At 36.4% G+C, this 7,035-nt stretch overlaps 1 long non-coding RNA gene across 1 annotated transcript; it reads left to right on the forward strand.

The window, feature by feature from the left end:
- Positions 1-5,190: 5,190 nt before the first annotated feature.
- Positions 5,191-5,947, forward strand: LOC127847391 (uncharacterized). The gene is made up of 2 exons (XR_008033954.1): positions 5,191-5,329; positions 5,651-5,947. It is a non-coding gene; the product is annotated as an uncharacterized LOC127847391 (long non-coding RNA).
- Positions 5,948-7,035: the final 1,088 nt, after the last annotated feature.

A 7,035-nucleotide genomic window follows, 5' to 3' on the forward strand; every position in this document is an offset into this window, starting at 1 on the left:
TTTGATTGTCATTTAAAACAGAACCACAGACGAACAACATATTTAACCCTGTCATTCCCCCTCATCCCGATATCCGTAAGAATAGTCCGTTACCACTTAAAGAAGATCAGTCCATTGGATATTAGAATATAGGCAACATATTATTAATAACGATATAGCTAAATAGATGACTGCATTATATAAGAACTCATGATGTCATACTGATCCGCATACGTAAGAATTCTTAATTTAAGTTTTTAATTACGGTGAAATAAAAGTAATATTCAATTAAGACCACTTGATACCAGTCAATTAAGTTATACAATGCATAGTGAAGACATAAGTAAGGCAACACAGATAGCGTGTATTTCAAATACATGATGATGTCATTAAAAATAGGTGAGCGTCGTCATCCAAGGGCTTATCCACTGTTCTTCTTCCGATTCGATGTATAGAGAATAACAGATGACTGTCACATCGTTTGGTAATATATCAGGCGAGGCTTAGAATAATGTAACGGCAAGGCTTGCCGAGTCGTTATTTTATTCGTTCCGAGCCTTATATATTACAAAACGATGGGACAGTAGCCTGCTTTTCTGTTTATCATACCACATTTTCCTAAACATCTGCAAAACAATCCAATTTTGATATTAAAAATGTACGGATCTCCGCTGATTTTGCTGATCCAGCTTTTACACGTTAACATACATGTTGCAACAGCTTTCGAAAAGACGATACAAATAATCACTTATTTTAAACATCGTATAGAGAAAAAAAGTTGTTTGCACTGCGAATGGGCAGAGTACACCCGCTTGCATTATGAACGCCTTGAATCAGGAATGGACTGCAGCGACAAATTAAATCGAAGAACACACTTCACCGAATAGATTGGAGACGCCGTTTTGGAGATGGGTATTGAAATTGACATTTTGATGGTGGTGTCAATATTGACATAAGCGTTTTAAATTGTTTGTTTAAAAAGTTGAGGATTATCATACAAGTGGAAGAACTAGAAAGCTCATATAAATCATAGACATTTCTTCTTGAACAATACTGGCGACTCACCTGATCTTTTCATACAGTTGCTTGAATCAATTACAAAAGAAAATCGCTTAATTATATATAAAAAAAACTGTTGAAGACAAAACGCATTCTCTATCGATTCGTCTTAACGTTATGATATAAGGTAAGCATAATGTTTACTTTAATGCAATCAAACTTTTAAATGAGATTTTTAGGTGTATTGGGATTTGCAGCCGCCCGTTCCCCGCCGCTCTCAGGAAAGCTCAACCGTGGCCCAGGCCACTATTACGAAACCCAAAATGGCAAACTGTGCAGTTTTTCACAGCAACGTCGTCGCATGCGCAAAACATTGTGTACATGTAAACTTTCCGGAGATCTCTTAAGTACAAACTTGAATATTGTTCGTGTAAATGAATAAATAATTAAAATGTGTTTGTTGAATACTCATTCCCTTTCGTAATCACACTGGGCATACGAATTAAATATAGAAACAAGCGAAACGCCAGAAACTTTACAGTGTAAGGGGTACAACTCATACAATCCTGTCAAATGCATTAGCAACTAACAGTAAGAGTTTACGAACCTTTAATCTGTGTTTCCTCTGAACAGTCATAAAAAAGGTCAATCTTATTTGGAAGACATTTTATATTATATAATACAAAATGAAAATCATAGTATCGTCATCATTTCAATTGAGAACACAGTGCATTTAAATACTTCAACTACGACTTGTTTGTAACCCGAACACAAACACGACCCGCGTCTGTCTACCAGAACAACGATGTTCTTATCATTGTATTGTGTTGATTTTACACTCATGATCAACTTTAAAATATGGATATTGTTTATTAATATGCGTATAGGCATATTGTATCAGTACTTATTCAGCGTTGCCTAACTTATTATTGAAATCAGATTATGTTTGTTTAAATAATGAAATTACAAAGTTCCCCCCTACCGGGCACGAGAAATTAGATGTCAGTAGTAGATTCGATTAAAAAGAACTGTAGCTAAAGAAACGCTATTGATAAAGGTTTTTTACTGTCGCCAATTATTTAATTATACTGAACTGTGGAGTTATTAGGACATGAAGCACTCAGACTACTCTATTAACTTGTAAGAGTATTTTTTATGAAGCTCCATCACTGTGGAATGAGTGCTAATTTAAATGGGGTTGTGATTGTTTTGAAAGTGTCTTTAGCTCGGGACGATGCCTCTTTAAGGAATGCTTAAATCAACTATAATGAACCTATCCATACCCGTTTGAACTTGAATCTAACAATTGTTTATAGCTTGTCTGTAACATATTGTACTACCTCCTTGATACCATCTATTGATTGTTAAAATAACATAATAGCATTGCCTTTCTTTGCAAACCTTTTTGGAGGCATAATATTATTTTGGATCCCATCCTTGAATAATGTGATTTTTTCTGCATAAACATACCAAATTGAAATTGATCATCAGACATATTTCGCCATAGTTTGCACGCTTGACGATGGGGTAAATGTGATATTCATATAAATATAACATACAGATCTGGTAAAATATGTAAATGGTTTGCATTAAATCCTATGTTAACATCTTTGTAAACATAACATTACAGATGAAACTACCCATGTTAATCGTTTAACATCTAACACAAATAAAGTTTCGTTTTCTAAAAATGACCCTTCTTGCTATTGACTTCATATATTTTGTTTATAATTGACAATTTCTTGATTATAAAAACTGATAAATAAAATAAATAATTAAAAGGGCTTCATACAAATGAAAAAAAAAATTATCATTAAGCGTCGAAATGGTACACACAATCGATATAAGAAAAAACTAAGTATATATATAAACTATCGAATAAGTATCTAATTACGCATAATTTAACATTATTATTTAGAAATCAACATTAACATTGTGCCGACACATTAGTCGATAAGTATATTTGTGAACTGTATAACTATGAAGTATTATGTTAACTATCAAAGCATGTGTGCGCGCAATAATATTGTTAGGATTAACGTGCAACATCTCAACACTACACGTATTCATTTGAAACGTAACATATGTGTCATTGAAAAAAGCCTTTTTAGTGTCATTATGCATGCAGTTAACGGCTTAACGATTACACATGCTCCTTTGACACTAATAAAGCTTATGTAAAATGAACTTAAAACAAAGATAATTAATCAATTGTAATGCCGATAATTGTCTTTTCATCTCAAATCGATTTTGGAACGCCTATTAAAGATTTATAGTCAAACGATCTTCTGTTGAATTTTACTACTTGTTTAAAACTCAGTTCAATTGGTCTTTCTGTTTGCTCCGATTTTAAAAATATGGAAGGCTAAAAAATGTTTTCTTTAATGGCGCTGCTGTTGCTAAGCAATAATTCATAACTATGTATATATTAACTGTTATTAAAAGTAAACTATGCTTGCATAGTTGTTATTCGTATATTTTGTATTTTGCTTACTGTAATATTTGTATGGGGGGTCTTTACATTCAAGCTTGACATTCGTTTTTTATTTATTTATTTTTCAGTTTATTTTGGAGAGATGTTGTGTAACCTCCGACTTATCAATTCATTCCGCTGGGGTAAAATTTGTCCAGCCCAGGGATTAACATATTTACCAGATTGACAAATAGACAAAACATTCATTACATCATAAGAAACAATAAGTGTCAAAGATTTGGAAGTTCTTATATAACAGCATATACTAGCCCTCTATCTAGTTTATTTGAAATATGTCCATGAGGTCAATATTTTCCCCGTCGAAAAAGTTTGTTTTATATTTCCTGATATGTATATAGTGAAATTTAAAAATAATGTCTGCTCTAGAACCGTAAAGGCAAGATGTATGGTATTTGCTATTAAACAATATATAGTGGTCCTCTGGCACGTTTATTCAAATCATGCCCGTGCAATCATACTTGACTATGTACATGTTTTCCACATAATAGCTCACCTGAAACAGCAATACTCAGATGATTAGTCTTTTTAATGAAACATTGAGTAGTGGTCCTCATCACAGTTTGTTCAAATCATGACATTGATGTCAAAACTATGTTCGCCATGGGGGTAACTGGAGGTACCTTGTTTTCTTTATTTGTTTATAGAAGACATATCTTTCCTAAAATGGCAACACCACCATGTTATGTATGTGTAAAAAAAACTACTACGTTTGTTCAAATCATGCCCTCTGGTAGAAATGGACTCCGATCGGGAGCTTACGTCTTTTCCGTCCATGTGTATGTGGTAAAAAATACGCCTCTTAAGCCACACGGCTTATGGGTTTAGAATGTGGTATGTAATGCCAGATTATATTCATCTACCAAAGTATGGTATAATCATGCCCCTAGGATCAAAATTGCCCTTGCAATAATGGAAAGATGTTGTATATGTATATCTGGCAAACTATACAAGTTTAATTAGTCCAGATTTGGTCGAAAGCATCATGTAGTGACCTAGAACAGAGCGCATTCAAATTCCCCTGGAGTAAAAACTGGCCTCGGTCCAGTGGGCCACATAGTATATAGAAGCATTGCAAATATTATCGTTACAAATTTTTACCACTATGGTGCTTGGTATTTGGCATGTAAAGTCGAACAGTGCTATTCTTCCAAATTTCTTATAATAATATCTAAATCTTGACATGATCAAAGTTTGGCACGCCCCTATGTTAATTTTTAGGTCTTCTTGTGTGTATGCAAAATCTAAAACATTATACGAGCTTATATGAGTCCCGTCCAGAGAAAACTGGGCATAATGCATGTGCGTAAAGTGTCATCGCAGATTAGCCTGTGCAGTCTGCACAGGCTAATCAGGGGCGACACTTATGCTTTTATGACATTTTTCGTTTAAATGAAGTCTCTTCTTAGCAAAATTGAAATTGAGCCGCAAAGTGTCGTCCCTGATTAGCGCTAATCTTGGACGACACTTAATGCACGTGCATTAAGCCATGTTTTCTCAGAACGCGCCTCATATAAATAAAGGGTACCAAATCGAATATAGGTGAGCGACTCATTGCGATGATGTCGCTCTTGTTTAAATAGCTTATTTCATTGAACAACACTGAGCAACAACACGTGCAGGATGTATCACATCTCTGAACATCTAACTTTATTCAAAGCCATTGAAAACGCATATTGGTGTCGAGTAGACATGATTTTTATTGTTGTACTGTTTGTTTTATAGTCAATCTTAAACAAGTGGCATCGTATAAATGCTACGTCTGCACGGGCACCTCTCCCGCCGATAGCTGCTCCCGAAATTTGTCCCTGTCATGGGTGAGCGGATGTGTGGCATGTACACAAGTGCATAACAATGGCGGTAAGCATAACAGTTACTTTTGTCACCTGTCTACGCCGTAGTTCATTGTTAAACTGTTAAATCAAACTTGACAATACTATATAATTGTCGGCGCAGGTTCCAAGTGTATTGACGCATTTTGAATAGGTTTTTGACCAGAGACCATTTACTAACAACTTTAAAGCAATGTAAATGTTTAATCTGTTTTTGTCTGCCTTACTCTCAACGAAAATTGTTTTCCTTTCGCGAATATCAGAGTCAATGAAAGTAAGTAATCAACTTCTGAGATGTTTTTGATGCAGTGGTAATTTGTATCGTATAATAATACAAAATATGTTTCAGTTATCACAAGGGGACGTCCATCTTTTGTCAATGTATTCGTTGACAAATGTACACACACCAACATAATCGAGTGCATCTGCCATTCTGACTACTGCAACAGAGTTGGTCACGTGACAGTGTCCCTGGTAGCCGTTACTACCGGATTGTTTGCCGCAATGATGGGGCGGGCACTGTTGTAAACGATCCAGTTGACAATCTTTACTCGATAACTTCTAACACGCTTATTCTTTCAACTATTCACTTAATCGAAAATATCTCTGAATATACGTTTATTTAACAATGTAATGTGTGTGAATTTAGTAATTGTTTTGTTTTTGTGTGTGAAACAACCAGTTCTCTCTGATTTTAAAAACGTCGGCTTAAGTGATGTACACACGAAACAAACAAATATTCCGAGATAAAGCGTGAGCATTGTTAACAAAGTAATGTAACATCATGCATACTATCGGACAGTTTTAAATATAAATATGATAATAGAAATTTGAAAATTATAAATAAAAATATAAGGCATTATTAAGGTAAAATAGGTTAAATAATAATTGAGTGATTGGAATGATTAATAGATTTATTTGCCATTTGAGACCAGAGCTCTAGATAACGTCTCGCTCACAAATAATCCGGTCGCCGGCCGATATGTCCGATCTCCAGGTATCGGGGAGACTGGACACATGTCGGAGTCTTCCGCCGTCTGATTAGTTACAAAGCTTAAAACCTCAGTAACAAATAGACACCGATCACCGTCCGATCAGCGACCGACGTTTTTTCCGCTCATCGGCCTGGCGCCGGCCGATGATCGCACGCACATCGGGTCATTTTGTAGCATCGGGCAGCGTCCGGATTAATTTGTTATATCACTGTTTGTTTTACCCAACATCGGGCCCGGGAAAGAATCGAGTTGAGATCGAACAAATATCGGACGATCAACGAATGGTTATCGCCCGGCGTGCGCCCGACATTGGATTCATTGTACGTGTATCATAACGAGCATCGTCCGGCGTCCGTCGGGCATCGTGTGGAGGCCCTCTGGAAATCAGACGGTCGCCGGCCGATGCATATGCCTCTGGGAAATACTTTAACTTTGGCCGATACACGTTCAATGAATCCGATGTCGGGCGATCGCCAACCGATACCCGTGCGTCGATCGGTGATCTTGTTTCGATCTCAACTTGATTCCTTCCCGGGCCCGACGTCGGGTAAAATTTTAAGTGAGACTTAAAATTAATCCGGACGCCGCCCGATGCTTCAAATTGGCCCCTTTTCCCGTGCGATCATCGGCCGGTCGCCAGTGCGATGAGCGGAAAGATACGTTGGCCGCTGATCAGACGGTGATCGATGTCCATTTGTGACTGAGGTATAAGAGGCGTATCTGCGTATTTACGCATTGA

This window comes from Dreissena polymorpha, chromosome 10, assembly GCF_020536995.1.
Source record: "Dreissena polymorpha isolate Duluth1 chromosome 10, UMN_Dpol_1.0, whole genome shotgun sequence".
Taxonomy (NCBI): Eukaryota; Metazoa; Mollusca; class Bivalvia; order Myida; family Dreissenidae; genus Dreissena; species Dreissena polymorpha.